Raw genomic sequence first — 20285 nt, forward strand, 5'->3', positions numbered from 1 at the left:
TAAGTGAGGGGAACAAATTTGATTTGGTGGGGTAGAGAGTGACTACTGTGAAGAAAAAGAAGAAGAAGAACTCTGATAACCACCTCCATAACCACCGCCAACCTCTCCGGTTTTTCTCCCCAAAATTTGACCCGTGCTCCGGCAACCACCAATCACCACAACCCTCCGGCAACCACCCAAACAGTCCACCACCCAAAGAATTCTGATCCATATATCATCCTTTCTTTCCCATCTGTAGGAACTTGTACTGGCGGCGACAGCAGCGATGGCCATGTGAATCCCCAAAAATCCGGCTCCGATTTCCATCTATAGGAACTTGTTTCATCTATACGTCTCTCTCTCTAACTAGCCGTTGCAAAAATAGGAAAAGGGTTTGGGTTGTCTCAAATTTGGGTAAAAAAATGTATAAAAACCAAAATGGGGAAGGAAAGAAATGGAAAAAACCAAAATGGGGAAGGATTTGGGTAGAAGATTGGAGAGAGATTTTTAAACGTTTTGCCCAAATTTTAAATTTGGGAAAGGATTTGAGTCAAGACTAGAGATGTTGTAAGTACTTCTTCCCTCTCTTTGAATGTGTACGCACATATTAGCTAATCTATCTATCGGTAAAGAAGTGTAAAATGAAGTTGAAAAAGTGCAAATTATGAAGAGGAAAATTTTCATAACAAGAAATTGAAAGCTATGTAACTATTCTTATAGAAGTTGTACAAGAAACTTAACTTTTAATGGGCGCTGAGGAGGGAAATAGTACCGACGGCCGCGCTCGGCGGGCTGTCTCTGGCCACCGGACGGCCGATCCGAGCCGTCCAAAAATTCTATAAAAAAAAAAACCGAGGGGGCCTTCGCGAGAATCAACGGCATCTAAGGTGTGTAGGATGCTTGATCCGAGCACCCCTTTTTCATGTGAAATCATATACACGAAAAAGGGGTGCTCGGATCAAGCATCCTACACACCTCGGATGCCGTTGGTTTGTGCATAGGCTCCCTCGGTTATTTTTTTTATAATTTTTGGACAACTCGGATCCACCGTCCGGTGGCCGGAGACGGCCCAACGCAGCCGTCGGTACGATTTCCCTCCCCGACATCCATTGGTACCTATATAAATTCTGAAAAAATAAGTACCTTCTTCTTATTTTTGTGGAACAAGCCTTATTATTGAACAAAAAATAAGTTCTTATTCACGTTCTGGAACAGGCCCTTAGTTTTTACTATGCCTCCATTCAGTTAAATGAAAATAACGAGAAAATCAACTAGAGATAGGTACATACGTTAGGATGTTTTCCATATTTATATTATTATGGTTCCATGCTAGTTTAACGTATTTTTTCCATATTATGGGTCAAGGGCAGAGATAATCTCATTTCCACAGGTCGTGGGTACTTTTCGCATTTCTCAATTCTCAGCAAATTAAAAAATGGAGTAGAGGGAAATTTAAGGCACTTCCATTAGATAGTTGAGAGTATACCTCATGACCAAAACTCCAAAAGTACCATAACGGTAAGCATCTTTCTTTCTTCCTTTTTTTTTTTGGGTTAATGGGAAATTCATAAAATTACACTTGAGAAAGAGTACTACAATATAAGTCCAACAACATGACTAGCAACATAAACTGAGGGACATCAGTCCAATACTCGGTACCCCTAAGCCAAGACTTCTCCCAACAAGAAGGAAATCCTCAATGATTAAGGAGCTTATTGCTGGTGGAACGTTGGTCATGATCACCAAGTCTTGAGCCTGCTCCACTCCATTCTTGCCAAGTTGTCTGCACATAGATTCGCCAAACTGCCTAGCAAAGCAATAGATATGAGAAGGGGAGACTCCAGTATAAGTCGCAAGCAGCTTTGCATCTTCCACAATGGCTCGGTGAGGGTGTCCCGTAGGGGATCCTCATTGATTAGCTTGGCCGCAATGAGAGAGTTGGATTCAACTTGCACTGCATGGTTTTTTCAATAATGATTGGTCTCAATATATAGCCCAAGTTCTGCCTCCAAGCTGGATCCGCATGAGAGCTTTCCACAGTAGCCTGGGATCCATTCTCCCGAAGAGTCTCGAAGAAGGCCCCCAAACCAAACCCTGACTTGCCATCAAAATCATACCAACAGCCATCCATGTTGAGCTTTACATCACCTGTTATCGGGCAATTTCTAAACATTCAGTCGAGGTGAAAAAAGGCCACCAGAAAGAAGAAGTAATCAGAGGAAAGAATTGTGAAAGTAGATGATAATGCGATTATCAGTCATCCCAGAATCTGTAACAAAAAAAAAAGAAAAAGGATAGAGAACAAAGCGTAGGAAACCAACCCAGCGTTTATCCAGCTCCTTCCTATCCACAACAAAGACGACTTGAACTGCCACCAAAAAGTAACTAACAATAGAAAATCAAAGTGCAACAAAAAAAGCGATACAACGAAAACCACGACAAGCACCAATGCATTAACAGCTACTTTCTGAAAATCTTGAACCACAGGAAAAAAGACCACAACGAACACACTCAGCCACACGATAAAATAACTTCTGCGTAACCAGATCAGGCAAGAGGTCAGAAAAGGAAGAGGTAAGAGAATCCTCCAACAAAACCTCAACGATGCACCCTATCTTTCTATCCATAGAGATCCATGCACCTGAAATCATAATGCACTATTCGCGTGCGAGATATTATACAATTCACATGGGCCATAAAAAAACAGCCTGGACGTCAGGCATCACTGGTCCTGAAAGCACAGTATACATTAAAAAATTTCAGCAATTATTCTCAAACAACTAATCAAAGTTGATTGACTAGCTGTAATGATGCACAAGATGGTAAGAAGACCAGACTACAATAGGTTCAAGTCCAGCTACAACCATCCCCAGACATGAATCGCATAGACATAGGGAAGAATGCTAACTTCATGGCCATCTCCAAAGCATATTCATGTTTCTTACTCAATTTGACTTTTGTGAAGAGCAAATCAAACCAAACCATATCCTGATTAAGTTCATAAAGGACATGCAATATTTTTACGTGATGGTTGTCAGGATACCAAACGTACAACCCTCCTCCTTCTCCGGGCTTGGGACCGGCTGTGTGGAAGATAACACAGGCGGAGTTAAAATATTGAGACAAAAAAATTAGGATATGATAAAAAAAAAAAGAAAATATTTTCAAATAATACATGAAGACTTTTAAGATGCAAGACCTAACCAACATGTTGAAATACATTATACAGCCACTTGCTGAACATCTTGAACCCGAACCCAAACAAGACTGCAAGGGAAAGACAAGTTTCAGACCACAATTGAAAAGAATTTCAGAATATCAGTCAACAACTTCTGCACAAACAGATCAGAAAGAGGTCAAAAAAGGAAAAGGGTAAGAGACTCCCATCAACAAAACCTCTACCCAAGAGACTTCCCATTTGATGCAGGTACATCCAGACTTTCACCAAAATAAGTGTTAACAAGTGATACACCCTACAATCCTCAGTTAAATTAAGTAGCCAGAAAATCTTGCATCACTGGTCAAAAGAACAGAGTATTTATTAATGTCTCCCAGCATGCATTCCCAACAATTTAAAAAAGCTAATGATGCGACAAGAGAGAATAAAAAGACTAAACTACCAAACCAGCTACCACACACAGAAGGAGTCTTGAACTCTAATTGTCCTCAAAAACTTCTCTACTGAGCGTGCAAAAAGACCAGATCCATCATCGCTACCTAATCATGGGAATATAGATACGCAGGACTTCAGAAAAATGATAAACAGCCAGCAAAACAGCCAGCCGAAACAATACTTATCCTTTATCCGGAAGAGGATAATAGGCAAAAGCTGGCAAAGTGAATTTTTTGCTACTTTTTCGTCAGACATCATTCCATTAAACAAACTGCACCTAAGAAAGAAATTATCCACTTTATAAACTTGGAATTTAAAACCACTGACTTCCAACAAAAATAAATTTCTAAAAAAAATTCAGAAACCAACAAAAAAATAATTACCATAACCTTTCTCCAAGATAGAATTATCAAAAAAGTTGAAGAAAAAATCAGTTAAAACCCAGGGGAAAAAAATTGGATAGATTTACCTATGAGTTGTCATGACACCGATACCAATGGAGAATAAACAAACTACCAAATTTCCCAGATGAAGATTCTTAGAGGGGTTGATGACAGTCATACAGATGAAGGTCTTCCAAGGAGCTGAAACAAGAGACCTATCCAAAACAGCCCATGGACAATGGAATACAATGTATGAATGTAGTATGAAGGTCAACATATGCGAAAGTTAGCTCCCTCAGTTTTGCTTCGAAGGCCACAATGAATCGATTCACTCAGTTTTGCTTCGAAGGCCCCAATGAATCGATTCATGAGCCAAACCTCAATGATGAGGCTTAACACCAGCCAAACCTCAATGATGAGACTTAACACCTCCACCCGAACACATGCAATTGGAAACAAAGTAAAAGTCCCAGGCCCCTTCCAACAGACAAAACTATGGGGACAGATGGCCAAACCTCGTTAATTGTATATACATATCTGTGTCCCGAAGTATCCATATACAGCCTCCAACACTAATCATCATGAGAAAGATCTGATTATTTGAGAAGCTGTAGTGGCATTTTCCCACTTTCGGCCATCATGGCTACATGAATTCATAAGAAAAAGCCCAGACCGGCAAAAATACCTTAACAGAGTGAGACAACAGTTGAACTTGGCCGTCGCGAAATTAGAACACATGGCAGATAGGCCGTATCATGCTCCCAAGTCTGCCAATGATACTGTAAATATGAGGTTTGACAGTGTACATGGGAAATAAGAAGTGTTTCTGTAAAGAGAGATATACCAAGACCAGTAGAGGTTGCTGACACTGATAGCAACAAGTAAAAAATCAATACCTCTCCCTTGGTCTGTTTCTTTCATATGGCAAGATTAGGATTTGGTTTCCTTCCGTAACTTAGCTTTGTCGCACCTGGTAATGCATCGAAAGAGGAACACCAAAAAGAAAAGATGCATACACGGCAACCTATCCCTTAACAATCCCCATGGAACCATGCCAAATACATCTGAGCAACCATCCACGACCAACCAATGTGTCAACGTCACAACTGGAAAGCTTTATTGAAATATCACAAGTTAATTGAAATCTCACCAGTCTTAGATCCCACCTTAACTGAACAATGCAGCATACGAGCTCATAAATTATGCTCGCCCAAACATGGATAGACCTTACAACAATTGTAGCATTACCCACATTATAGAGGATATGGAAAAGGGTAATAAGTAACCAGAGAGTACCAGCATTCAATCCCCAATGTGTCTTGGACAAGGCAATTCACCAATGGGGAACAAGAACATCACTAACATATTGAGACCATCATAAATCGGACTTCGACAGATATTGATCCCTGGCTTCCAATTACCTTACATGAATAGACCAGGAACAAAATTGCAGCACAGAGTGAACAACCACAACTACTGAAGCACACATAAAAAATGCAGAGGAGAGTGTAGCAGACACAATACCCCCACTGTGATCAATATTCCCCATTATCCTTTCACCCACGATTGGAATTCACATAATTGCTAAAAAAATCCGCCACAAGCTAGAGCACCCTACTCGAGAGAATAAAAGAATACAGTTCAAAACAGTATTTGGAACTAAGTTCAGAGTACCTCACACTTTTCAGCAGCACATAGAATCTACTGAACACATCTGCACCACAGAAGTTAAAGAAAAACCAAACTGTCTATAGGGATATTTGCTAGAGTGGAAGAGAGTGTTATGATACAGCCAAACAAGTAGAAAAAAGGAGAAGCTATTAGGGATACTTGGTAGCTGGGTACTGCTGCTCAATAGCAACTTGATATACCCTCTAATTCAGCCTTCATGGTGTGCTTGGTGACAGACCACATCTATACCGCGTACCCACAGAATGAGGATGAGGAAAGAAAAATGGAACAGGAAAAGGGGGAGGACAGACTAACAGAGACCCTTGGCTGCCCGACAATATTTGCTTCCTCCTTGAATGAAACTTGGAATGCTGCAGGGTATCACGTAATCAATCAAGGAAAAGAAAATGCATATAAATGCAGGGGAAATAGTGGAAAGGGTGCCAAATGATGCCCTCTCAAAAATTTCATGTAAAGTACTGTCTGACAAAGACAGAGAGAGGTTGTACTCCACTACAATTAATGAACTCAGAACAATCAGGTTGAAATCTTCATATCGTTTAACACTACTACGCTGTTTTGTAATTTGCCCATAAACCAAGTAAATAACCACCACAAAATAATGAATAACTCGGAAAGAAAAACCAAACTAGAAAAATAAAAAATTGAAGACAATAAAAGGACAAAAAGGGAATAAAATAAAAAGTGACATGTTAAGGAAGAAGCAGCAAACTCAAATGACGGCCTTGCAAGCTTTCAGAATTGTAAATTTCTGGTGAAAAGAGAAACATAAAAAGCAACGCTAAATCGTCTTAAAAACAATACCAAATAACAGTCTGACCCAAAAAGTTCCTAATACATAAACAAGGAGATCACGCCATGCTTATCGTGACTTAATTTGGTGGTTCCAGTAATGATTGTAAAATTCACCCCCTTGTAGTTGCACTGATTTCTGGAAAACAATTATGAAAAGGTTGAAATGAAAAGAAAAATATTCAACAAGGACAAAAAAATGTTGATGAGGAATGAAAACAGTAAGAAAACTGGCATCTAGGTAATGAAACATCATCGAAAGGACCACCAAATACTAGAACTTCATAGAGTAGTATATTAATCCCCAAAAATAGGTGACTACGGAACTTGAAATCCAACTCTAAGAAAAGAAACTCTCAATAAAGTCCACCATAATTTTGATTGAAACCAGACATTTTAAGTGACTGTCTAGACTTTAATTGCATGCACTATGTATTGGAAGCCTCATAGGGATACTGTACGTGGTGGCAGGCATGAGCGAATATATGCAAAACTGCCACACGTCCAACTGAAAGATATGTTAATGGAATTACAAATGAACCATCATAGCAGTACGTCTGAGTCCACGTTGGAAACATCTTTCTAATATCTGAAGAAGCATACCAATTGCATCTGAACAGCCATCATTATATAAGCAAGGTGCCAAACTCAACAGCTGGAACAAGTGATTAAGGTTAAGTGTTTAACCATGAACAAAAAGCTGGAACAAGTGATTAAGGTTAAGTGTTTAACCATGAAGGACAAGGCCAACCAATGAACAGACAGATTCCATATGGACTGAAACGACCAGAGATCATCACTTGCCACTGTATTAGTTTACCCTAGTTTCAGAGATCGTCACTTGCCGCTATATTGGTTCATCCCTGAGATTGAGAGGCTCAAAAGAAGGTGAAACTTCAACAGACCAAAAACCAAAATCCCAGCATTATCGCAGAATATAGAACTGTAAAAGCTAAAGCTCTATCCCATCAATAATATAGATGGCGATAAGATGTAATAGGAGAGGGTGTAACAAAATAGCAATTCGGCAAGTGCCCTCCGTGATGCACCTTTTCACCTGGCTTCGGTATCTCAGCTTCCAACAATCACCAATACAGAACTTCAGCTTCCAACAATCACCAATACAGAACTTAAACAGCACTTAATCGGTTCATGCTGAGAGAAATCAGAGTACAATTCTAAGCAGTAACTGAAACAGAGGTCAGGTTGTCTCACAAATTACAGGAGCACTCGAAATTAGAAAGAACCCATATACCACGAGAATGCCGAGAAAATTTGAATCCGCATCTTATACAACTGAAGGAAAAGAGCAACTCAATCTCAATGGATGAAGCAGACAGAAAAAGTAGGATGAGTGGGAATACACCTATCTGGTTACTGCAGTTTTGCTCTTCAACGGAATGAACAGTATTTATCTCATTTCCTCAAATCCAATCAAGTTGATGTGTCATAACATGCTGGCGGCTGACAAACCCCACATCTAAAACACGTGTGGAACTGTGGATAAAATTAGGCAGATGGAAGGAGGAAGAAAGCAACAGAAAATAAAAAGGATAAAACAAGACAGTTGAGACATATGCAGGTGCTACCACAACATTAAACACCTCCTAAAATGCAATTCCAACTTCAACAAATACTGCAGGAAAAAGCCTGATCCACGATGGACAAGAACACACAGATACGTTAGGGGAAAAGGAGAGCTAGGGGAAAACATTACAACTACCCCTCCAATGTTCAGATCCCTGATAATTGGCTGCAAAAAATAAAAACTTAAATCGGCACAAGAAATAAAGGAATTCCAAGACCCAACACACGGCTTATCATAACTCCACAAATGCGAATATATGAACCTCTAACCCTGAGTACTCGACGATCAGTACATACTTTTAACTCCTAAAGAAATCTAAAAAAAAATTCAAATTCAGCTTTATATCTGATCTGCAGTAACCCAATAGCAAGTGTGAAATGAAAAAATCTAGAATATATGATGTAAATCAGACAGGAACCATAATGATCTCCAAGCCAATAATGATTTGCAAAACTTATGCAGGAGGACAGAAAGATGACACAAAATAGAACTATAGTAGTTATGAACATATGATAGTTCTCAGAAGACAATATGCCAGAGAATCATTAAAACCTACCACATGACAGATAATGCACATGGAAATGGAAAGCCGCTATTGCATGACGGAAAATGCTGCAAAAAAAAAAAAGAAAGGAAGAAGCATAGCAACAGACCCAACGACAGGATGGCAATGTGCTTTTCAATCATCCTAGAAATTGGGGAAAAAATAAAGAAAGAAAGAAAGAAAAGGAATGAAACAAAAGCAAATCCAGTGTCGATCCAGCTCCCTCTTGTCCTCAAGAGATGAGACTCTGACAGTCACCAAAATTTTGTTTAAAAAAAGGCCATCCAACTAAAATGACGAAAATAGTAAAAAGCAAAAGCCAGTACCAATCCGTGCTACAACCCATCCTCTGACGCGGACATAGGGATAATCCTAGCATCATCCTTATCTCCAAAAGCAATATCCCTGTATTTATCTGGTCACATCTTAAGAAAGCAAATAATTTAGGACAACAAAGGCAAATCTAGTGCGCCAATGTCCCCACTCTCCTACAAAAGCACATAAGCTACTTGTTGAATATCTTGAACCACCCCAACCAGGACTGCAAGGAAAAGACAGGTCTCAGCGCATGACATAAAATATCAACCCAGCTACCGACAAACTTAACAGAATAATCCCCAATCCTCAATCTAAAAATACCAATGTAAATTACAGGAAAAAACCATATGAATGACCACCAAGACCATCGCCAACAAAAGAGGCAACACCCATCAGCGAAAAATATCACAGATCCAGGACGCATCACACACTGCAAATCACCATTAGAGAAATCCAATTGGTCCAGGGAAGTCCATCAAACAATATGTAGTAATGGTTGGAATAATCATGAAGAAAATCGTTATATAAACCTTTTACATCAAAAATTCTGAGAGCAGGATCTACATTCAAAATCCTTCCAGATTCTTCACTTCCCCTCAATCAGAATGTAAATCTCCCCATTCGAGAATACTGTAGAATAAAGAATTACCTAGTAGTCATGATCTCTTCTAGTAAATGGAATCTGGTTCGAGTAATCACCTCTAGTTAGGAATCCAATAAAAGGAATCTATTACTCAGGCCAACAATTAAAACGAACTCTTATGCCAGCACTAACCCAAAATACTCGGACCGTTTACAGTAGCAAAAACGAACCATTTGCCCCCAATAAGCTCACCGACCAAATCAAGCACAACTGAGCAAGGTAAATTTAGCAAGAAAAGATTTATTACACCCCTCCTCTGTTCAGCATCCTGTTTTTTTTTTTTTTTGAACTGGCTTCCTGATAATTTGCTGCAAAACACAACACTACATAACAAGCCACAACCATGAAACACACACACACAAAAAAAGGATGAAGTGCCAGCATTAGTAATCCAAAGAAAGGACACAAGGCAAAATCTAAAAACGCCCTAGCTTCATACTTCAACAATGAGCCATGACGTGAATTCCAAGTACCTAGAGAGGTTAGCAAATCTCTGGTAGAACAAGAGAAGAAAACACTTGAAAACAAACACAGTATCATCTCTATAATGGCTCAACCTACCAACCCGCCTTAGTTCGAGACCTCCTGGAGATGTAAAATGGCTGTTCTGGACATATTAAACAAGGTTACCCTTCAATAGGACTAATACACTATGGGAGTATATGTTTTCAATGCCACGTAGTTTATCACCACTTAATTTAGTTGCACTGACCCACTTACTAGAGGAACTCCAATTCTTCAAGAAAAAGTTTGTAACGTGTTAGGACATCCTTATTCTTTTTTGTAAACATCATCTAGAAAGTCCAAGACCTTTCATATTGCTTATAACAACTCGCTTGAAATCTGTTAACCAGAAAACAATAAAAGGTAAGGTGCTAAAAACCTAACATTGACGATCCAATAACAGATGAAGTATCTCCCTCTCTAAGCCAATAAAGATCTGCAAAATTTAGGTTGTAGGAGGACAGAAACACAATAAATCCAGGTTGACTGAATGATATTTCCACGATATATTACAACTATATATAATATAGTACTTCACAGAAAGTAGTGTACTCAATATCAGCAAGTTCTTATGAAAGGGAACATGATGAGAGAAACATTACGACCTGCATGGCTTACCTCTGCGAGCCTGCGACTCTCATGACAAACATGGAATGGGTAAAAAAAAGACAGATAGTGTGGCATAAACAGATCACTTGGAGGGCAGCAGAAAAGAGAGCTAACACGAAGGAAAGAAACATAGCAATATACCCAGCAACATGATGGCAACGCACTTATCTATCATCCCAGAACCTGTAATAAAAAAATGAATACTAAACGGTGTGGAACGAACCAAAACCAACACATCCAGTGTGATCCAGCTCCCTCCTGTTCACAACAGATGATCAACAGTCACCCAAAATAGTTTACCAAAGAATTTCTCATCGTAATGAACAGAACCACACAAGCCAAACCATTATTGAAAACCCCAACTTCATCCCTGTATATCCGTGTATATTACTCACATATTAGAAGCGGAAATTATTTAAAACCGCAATTGCAAATGTTCACTATGTAATACCCCCACGTCTCCTACAAAAGCATATGCAGCCACTTGTTGAAGATCTTCAACCACCCCAAATAAGACTGCAACAAAAAGACAGGTCTCAGACCACAACATATAATACCAATCCAGCTAATGACAAGCGACTAGAATAAACCCCAACCCTTAAACTAAACAAAAATTATTTCCTCACTCCATTCTTGTAAATAAATACAATAAAATTGTCTTTTAGTGTGATTTGAAAATTGTACAGTGCGTTAGTCTAAACATCAATTTCAATCTTAGAATGCATTTTTTTATATTTATAAACAAATGAGTGTGAAAATCATTACCCAGCCCTAACATTCACATGTACTTGAAAAAATTTTAAATAGGAATTGAATGAATGACCATGCTGAGACTCGATGTCCACGGCTGAGACAATATAATCAACAAGAAGGGGTCACAAACATAACACAATAGTACTTGTACCGTACTTGAATCCTAAACGCCAGGACGCATCATCAACTGCAAAGAACCCTAGAGGGAGCCCAACAAATTAAGGCGAATAAAAAACAATTCTAGAGGGAGCCCAACAAGTTAAGGCCAATAAAAAACAATACTAAAGGTTCGAAATATCTCCAAGAAAAATACCACATAAACCTTGTCCAACGAAGATTCTGAGAGTTGGGGTCTACATTAAAAATCTCTTCCGGAGAACTGTAGAATTCATGATCTCAAGTAATAGCCTCATGGTAGTACATGAAAATTGGTTCAAGCAATCACCTCTAACTAGGAATCGAAGAAAGAAAAATATTACTCGAGCCAACAAACCAGCGTTCTCAAATCAAGAATCTGAAAGAACATTATCCGATTTCTGGAACGCTGAAACAATTAGCCCCCGATCAGCATATCCATCAAACCAAGCACAAGTTGTCAGGTAATAGCAAGAGAAGTCCAAAGAAGAATTAAGAATTCAATTGATAAAGAAACCTCCGCCAGAATCCGAATGGGGGCAAACAAGAACATCTACGAAACCTGAAAAAAAATCCTCAACCGATACAGAATCGCCGTACACTAATAAATTTAGGGAACGTAATTCAACAATCTTCACATACAGCACACCGATCAAATCAAGCACCACTTGTTAGGTATAGCAACAGAAATTCCAAAGAAACCAGAGAATTCCACTAGTAAAAGAACCTGAATTAAAACTCGAATTGAGGCGAACAAGAACATCTACTCGACCCGAATCTATCTTCTACCTTAACGGCATCGCCCGCCAAACATAACCCTTTAGGAAACGGAATTCAACAATTTCAGAGAGCAACACGCCGACATAATCAAGCACTACGTTTCTACACAATATGCAATACCGAATCGCCCGGCATCCAAATTAGACGCCAAATTCCGAACCCTAAGAGAAAATACGGAACAAGAAGCATGAGATAGAGAGATGATACCGATAGAGAGGGGAGCACCTGACCTAAAACCTGACGCGGTTGGAAACGTAGGACTTGCAGGGGTATTTATAGATGAGGTCGGCGAAGATACACGGCTAGGATTTATAGGTGCTTCGAGATCGGACGGTGGATGGATATCCTTATCTTTCAAGGAAAAGGAAGTATTCTTTGCCGCGTTTTTTAAGGCGGTTTAGTAGCTTAGGTTCCACGCCAGTGATATCGCGCCACCTGGATTGGTCGGTTTTCCTGTTTTTACTGTCAGCCACACGTAGTAGTTGAGATAAGACCTGGTCAATAACGGTGGCCGGTGGTGCCTCGGTGGGGAGAAAATCCTCGTGGGTGGACTATTTTTTATTCCTCCGTCCGGATTTAATTGTCTCTAATTCTATTTTAGTCGGTTAAAAAATGAATTATATTCCATTCGTCCGGATTTAATTATCCTTAATTTTATTCTAACCGGCTAAAAAATGAATTATATATCTTTGAATCCATAATAAACTTTATATCGAATATGCATCTTATTTGATAGATCTCGATTAGTTCTATAATACAATGTTTTCGAAATCACGTAAAACATTATAAATTGGAAGATATAATCGATTGAAAAATGATACGAACCTCAAAAAATGACTATTAAATCCAAACAGAGGGAGTAATCTTTTATGATCCGAAAAGTCTAAGGCCACCGACGGAATCGAGAGAACCGACGGCCACGCGGGGTCTACTCCGAACGTCGCACGAATGATTCGAGCTGTTCAATAATTTTTTAAAATGACATATTGGTTGCATTTTAAACTATCCGAATAAAATTTTGGCATAGCATCGGGTTTCCAATAGGCAGGGTTGCCCCACGCAGGATGTCATCTCTGCCGTCGCCATCTTATTGTCATTTTTCCCCAATAACTCGTTTGTAAAATGAGTAGTTCTAAGACCACACCCAAACACACACCCATATACACAAGTGTGTGGGGCCACTAGAGTGTCTAGTGTGTGTAGGGTCCACACACGTGTGTGTGGATGTGTATTTGGATGTGTAAAAAGAGTGTGGTTGTAGAATTATTATTGTAAAATCATCTCTCGGGTTGGATTTGATCAAATATAACTGAAACGTGAATGCAGAGCAAAATATAATGAACTGAATTCTTCTTCGAGGGAGAGTGGAAATCATCAAAACCCTTCTATTGGTTCCCGTACTTGGCGAAGGCTTGAGCACCCCAATTTTCATACCAACTCATATAGGTAATTGAGCACCCCCATTTTCATACCAACTCATATAGGTAATTGCTGACCAAGGAAAGACATAATGGATCCTTTAAACATACACATGATATCCAAACTTCCGATGTGGGAGTCAGCCCAGCTGATGCAGGCCCAAGAGCCTCGCCACTAAAGAGTGACACCACAACAGAGGACCCAAGGGGTCTGCACCAAAGGTCAACCACCCAAACCACAACAGGTGGGCGAGACTTGATTGCTTTGGAGGAGGACAAGAGGGTAATTCAATACCCCAGTTGATATATGCTTTTTTTAAGGTTTTGTATTTAGTCCCTTTTTTTGTGAAAAAAAGAGAGTAAATGCACATTACTAATATCGCACACATTTGAAATTATTGTAAATCCATTTCATAACAGCAATTATAAATCACATATTTCCCCATCATCTTTTTGATTTTGTGAAGCCTAATTCAGTTTAATTTGCACTTGCTCTTACTGTTTGGGGCTCAGGAATAGCACTACCGAAAACTTAGACAAGGATATTATGGCAATTTGTGTCATAAATATGGTACTCTTTTCATTTAATATATAGTAAAAATTGTGTGAGTAGTAGATGTATTTAACTACACAGTTGAAAACTCACTTAAAAATATGTGCAACTTTTCTATATGCGCTATTTTCTTGATTGTTCGTTGTGCATTATGTAGGTTATGATTGACCGATTTCTCAACAGACTCAAGAGTCTTCGACTTCTCCTCAATTAAGATTCCAGCTATACGATGTGCTCTACACTGTACCACATAGTCTATAACGCCCCATAATTATCAGGCTTTGGAAATGTAATTATCCAGTATTTCACCATTCAATATTTCATTGTATTCATCATTTTGTAGAATCACGAGTTAAAAATGAGATTCTTGCATATACAATTTTTGTATACATTGTAAAAAAAAAAAAAATTGATCATATTTTTTTCTTATCAAAGTTAAGTTCAATACTGCGAAAAGTCTTTCCGTTTTGAAGGACAAGAGATCGAAAGTGAGCTGATTGAACGTCAATCCCCTCGAAAGTGGGTAATCCTTCATTCCGGTTCGTACTTTTAGGTGATATTACATGGAGACCCCCACATCTATTCGTTTTGGATGCAAACACACCCTAACCATTAAAAACGCCCAAAAGAACCCTCTCGTCTCTAATGGTTAATCAATCAGCACCATTCTGTCAAAAGACTGTTAAAATGAAGGAGTCAACATGAACAATTTTCAATAGTTGAGAGGGTCAGTGCGAGCGAGTTTTACAAGATAATATCGTCATTTCTCCTCATCTCGTTAACAGAGTTAGCCAATTTTTAGCCAATTTTTTATTACATATAGACCAAGGAGTCTTTTTTTTTTTTTTTTATCCGCTATAGACCAAGGAGTCCGAATGGACCATTTTAAACATTAGGGGTCTCCATGTAATTTCACCTATTTTGTAATAGAAAAAGCAGGTGTATCACTGGTACAGATTTTCTTTTTTCTTTTCAGAACGATTCGCCCTACGATTTCTGATAAAACAATCAATATTCATTGGAATTCATTTTTTATGGAAACCCTCCAAAAAATATTTTAAAAAAGATGAGTGATTTGGATCATTTTGTGGGACCCTGATATGAGCCTCACAAAAATGTATGTATATGATATGTGCATAAAAATCTGTGTGGGAATCATTATTGATTAGAAAAATAAAGAGTAAGAACCAAACTAGAGAAAACTTGAATAACAAACAATTCAAAACATCAACGGTTTGTTTTGAATTAATTTTGTTATTGGTGAACATTTTTAAAATTTTGATCATAATTTCTTACTTTTGAGATTACTCTCTTTGAGATGAACTAATAATCTATAGTAGAAAAAAAGGTTCACTCAAAATTAAATTAGCAGTAGCAAATTTGAGTGAAGACAAAAAAAAAAAAAAAAAAAAAAAGGAAGTCCTAATGGTCTCAGGTTTCGATTCTTATCAATGCTGTTGTCTCACCCAAAATTAACAACAGCAGTCATTGTTGCTGAAGTTGACGTCGTGTAATGTTCTCTTTATGGTTGATTACCCGTTAAGAGTGAGGTTAGAGTGATGTTATATCTACCTACATCAAAACAAAAGTTATTTTTTACCACGTGATCAATCATAACATTTTTTTTATTGGTAAAAGAAAATTTTATTAATCATCGAAACAAAGTTTACAATGATATAGATGGCTTCACTACAAGGAAAAACTGGCAACCTAACAGTTTTTTTTGAGTACTTTTCTTCACTAAGAAGCGCGCTCATAAACGAGAGAGAGAGAGAGAGATCTTGAAAAATAAAATTGGTTCGAAATAGCATCAAACATAGTATTACTATTTTCTACATGGTACTACTATTTTTCTGGAGGTGCAGAGAGCCGTAAAATGTATTCATCAAAGTCATTTTGACATTCTAAACTACAAACCAGAAAGTTGATATACTAATACCAAGTTGACATACAGACATAAACTAGTCTCCCCCTCCTCTCCAACCCATCCCATGCCTTCTCTTCCACGTTCTTCTTCTTCTTCTTTTCCCCAATCAGAACCAGCAGCTCCTCCTTCTTCTTCCCCCAGTCAGAACCGGCAGCTTCAAAGACTCAAGATCCCCTTCCCTCGTGGTTGAAACTAGACCTGGGTAACAGGTCGTGTCAGGTCGTGTTCGTGTCGTGTTAGTCGGGTTCGTGTCACAAATCACCCAACCCGAACCCAACCCATTTAGAATTCGTGTTTCTCGAGTCGTGTCATTTTCGTGTTTCGTGTCAGAAATGCTCAACCCTAACCCGTTAACTTCGTGTCCGGTTCGTGTCGTGTTATCGTGTCTGTGCCTAACTCTACATAGAATTACAGATATACCATATATTATGTAGATACGTTCGTGTTAATGAGTGACACAGATTAGTAACCGTGTTAGACGTGTTAATTTCGTGTCTCGCGTGTTCAACCCGAACCCAACCCATTTAGAATTCGTGTTCTCGAGTCGTGTCATTTTCGTGTTTCGTGTCATAAATGTTCAACCCTAACCCGCTAACTTCGTGTCCGGTTCGTGTCGTGTTATCGTGTCTCGTGTCCGTTGCCCAGCTCTAGTTGAAACAATCATTTCTATATCTTTTCTCGCGTGCACAGTAAGAATTCCCTTCCTCTTCTGTTCATAAAAATACCAAACGACGAACCCCGGCCCCGAGCATGACCAGACTGACCTCAATAGCAATTGCCCAACCGAGTTTATCCGGCCCACCCGCAGTGGGTGGGTATCCAGTAGGACCGGAGACCTGCGTGTCTCTGATTGGGTTGTATACCAGCGGGTCTCCGGTTAGGCTGTATACCGGTGGGTCTCCGGTTGATCTATATACCGGTGGATCGATGAAATTCACGCCCACTTTTTTGGGTCAGGTTCCGGTAAAATATGCCATAACAAGGGCCAGCACAATCTCTGTCGAATAACTGGTATACGAACGTGAACAGGGCCCCTTCCTTCCTTAGTGGGCTTTCTAATCCGGAATGGAGATGACGTATCAAGCCGTTGATATATAAGGCCGCCACCTCCGACGTTGCATCAGCGAAGCCGGCCGGGCCGCTCGGCCACCCCGTTACCCCGTTTCAATCACCACCACAGGTTTACCGGCGTGCCCCGCCACTATTAACGCGGTCACCACCGAATCGATCATCGCGTCAAACAAATTCGTATATTGGTTTCCACGGTCTTCAACGATCTGATTTTCCTGAAAACGGCGAATTCCAAACCGAATTGGTGGTTGCCACATAAAGGTCGTACGGTCTAAATTTTACAAAAAATGAATAGTTGATTTCATTTAAAAATTGAAGGAGGGGATGGATGAGGGCGGCGGCGGCGGCCGTTTGAAACTCGGCGGAGGAAGGGGGAAGGGGATGGTTATAATATCGACGAAGGATAAGGTTGTTGAGACGGCGACGTGGGAAACGCCGAAACTGCGGAGGGCCATGTGTACGTTATGAATGGCGGAAAGAATCAGGGTGGAGATGTCCTCGTGGTGGAGGAGGGGGTCGTAGGAGCTGACGGAGATGGCGTAGATGGTTGGAGAATAAGGGATCACGTTGGAGGCCAGAACTTCCGGGCGTTGGTAAAGTTCTTTGCGAGGAAAGGAATCAAGTTGTTGGAAAGGGAGAGAAAGATTGAAACGTTTTAAAAGTAGCAAAGCAGAAAGTTGGATCATTACAAAAATAATAGGTCAGTACCCTCCATTTTTTCCTTCCTCACTATAAAAATAACTAGCTATCCCAGTTGGTTAATTGGGTACATTATGGCGCTACAGCAGGAGTGGCGCTACAACAGGATTCAAAGCCCCAAGGCAAGTCAATGTAGAAGTGTTTGGAAGAATTTACCTGCAGTTAACATGGTTGCAACCTCCTGTAAGTTCAACCATATGACTGCATAAAGCATGTAAACCAATCTAATAATGATGAGAAATAAAACAAGTCGAACCAAACCGTCCCTCGAGGTTAATCAAGTTTTTGATTTTGTTTAAGACAACACAAGATAACCTTCATGGCATACTCGCCTCGGTGAATCCAAAAAAAACAGTGGCCTAAAAAGCAAACAGAGCAGCAGCCTCAAGCTCGACCGTGGCCTCAAAGGTAATGTAATGTTTACGCATCATAGAAGCTAACATGACGACCCTCACAAACTGGTATTTTGTCTTGAATAGCCAAAAACCTAGCCCTAGGAGAGAGGGAGTGAGAGAGAGAAAAGAGGAGTTTTGGAACGAATGACTACGGACGGTGCTACTCTATCCATCTGCCCCTTATATATACTTGGGTAACTCTGTTTGGTCCATGGGAAAAAAAAAAAAACTCTATTTTGAAGTCAAAGAAAGTGGGAGAAAGGAAGGAAAAGTAAAATGAGATGGAAATGAAAACAAATGTACCGTAAATAATTGAGAATTCTAGAAGAGATTAACTTCTTTACCGCTGGGTGTAAAATGTGTGGTTTGCACACCGCCATGTGTGGGCCCTATCGACAGTTTATCGTAGTAATCTGAAGCTGTTAAGGAATGTAAAGCCGATGCACAAAATCTGGGATCTCCTACAATTACGGACAGTCAACCCTCATTCATCTTTGCTTGATTTGTTTTCCTTTTTCATAGGAATGTAAGTAGGCAATGACAGTGTACATCCACTAATTTAGGATCTAAATTAGTTTCTGTATTGTATATAAACTTCCTTTCTTTCAATGAATAGATGTGTGGACAATTGTACCACTTCTCATGGTATCAGAGCACACACGTTCCTAAACCCTTGTTTCCTTCTCAAACATAGCAACCATCATTCTTCTAGCCAACACACATGGCAGAAAAGGATACTGAAACTTCAAAAAACTCAGCCAAGCCTGAGGCCAATGAATACAATAACCCAAATGATCCCTTTTACATTCATCACTCCGATCAACCTGGACTCATCCTCGTCACACAACCGTTGACTGAGGAAAATTACAACACATGGAGTCGTGCCATGCTTATGGCCCTCAACATCAAGAATAAAGAGGGTTTCGTCAACGGCACCATTCAACAGCCACCAACAACTTCCACTACAGAATTCCAACAATGGAGGCGCTGCAACAACCTCGTCAAGGCTTGGCTTTTCAATTCAATCTCGGAGGACATTAAAGCAAGCGTAATATACAATGAAAGTGCTCATGAAATCTGGACTGATCTGAAAGAGCGTTTTTCACGCACTAATAGTGTCCATCTTTTTCATGTTGAGGAAGCCATCCATGATTGTAAACAGGACAACATGACAATTGGTGCTTATTACACCAAGCTAAAGGGCCTTTGGGACGAACGAGACGCATTGTGTTGTATCCCAACGTGCACTTGCGGCACTGTGAAAGAAGTTTTGCAGTTCCAACAAAGTCAAAGGACCATGAAGTTCCTCATGGGGCTTAATGAAGCCTACATTGCTGTTCGAGGACAAATTTTGCTCATGGATCCACTTCCTACTGTCAACAAAGCCCACTCTCTCATCCTCCAGGATGAGAAACAACGAGGAATATCAAAAGGAAGTGCTGTGATGACTGAAGCTACAGCCTTTGCTGCAAGGAGCAACTCACGAAACTCTGAGAGAGCTTTCACACCCAAAAATCCTCATTTAAAATGTGGAAATTGTGACAAGCTTGGGCACACTTCAGAGACATGTCGAGCACATCTTAAGTGTGATTTTTGTGGCTGGAAAGGTCACACCATTGATGTTTGTCGTAAGCTAAAAAAGATGAATCCTGCAGGTGGTAGATCTGATCAGCAAGAACACAAGAACTTTCTTCCCAAAGCCAACCATGTCAATGCCAATACAATAGCGCCTTCCTTCACCCTCACGGCGGAACAGTACCAGAATGTCATGACAATGCTCAATGGAAATAAGCCCAACTCCTTGGCCAATCACGTTGGTAGTGCATCTGCTATGAGTGATCTCTCAGGTACAATCTCATGTGCCTCTGTTTTTGGCAAAGAAATGTATT

General features: G+C 39.7%; 1 long non-coding RNA gene across 48 annotated transcripts; it reads right to left on the reverse strand.

The window, feature by feature from the left end:
- Nucleotides 1-1420: 1420 nt before the first annotated feature.
- Nucleotides 1421-12593, reverse strand: LOC131330844 (uncharacterized). 48 transcript variants are annotated; one of them, XR_009201254.1, is made up of 7 exons: nt 11741-12593; nt 11575-11617; nt 11117-11181; nt 7560-10923; nt 4661-7529; nt 2301-3696; nt 1421-2127 (listed from the first exon to the last, which is right to left on the reverse strand). It is a non-coding gene; the product is annotated as an uncharacterized LOC131330844 (long non-coding RNA). The 48 variants fall into 48 exon arrangements; XR_009201227.1 differs by having other exon boundaries at nt 11061-11181; nt 11732-12593; XR_009201252.1 differs by lacking the exon at nt 11575-11617 and having other exon boundaries at nt 11061-11181; nt 12281-12593.
- Between the last annotated feature and the right edge of the window lie 7692 nt (nt 12594-20285).

The sequence above is a fragment of the Rhododendron vialii genome, chromosome 6a (assembly GCF_030253575.1).
Source record: "Rhododendron vialii isolate Sample 1 chromosome 6a, ASM3025357v1".
Taxonomy (NCBI): Eukaryota; Viridiplantae; Streptophyta; class Magnoliopsida; order Ericales; family Ericaceae; genus Rhododendron; species Rhododendron vialii.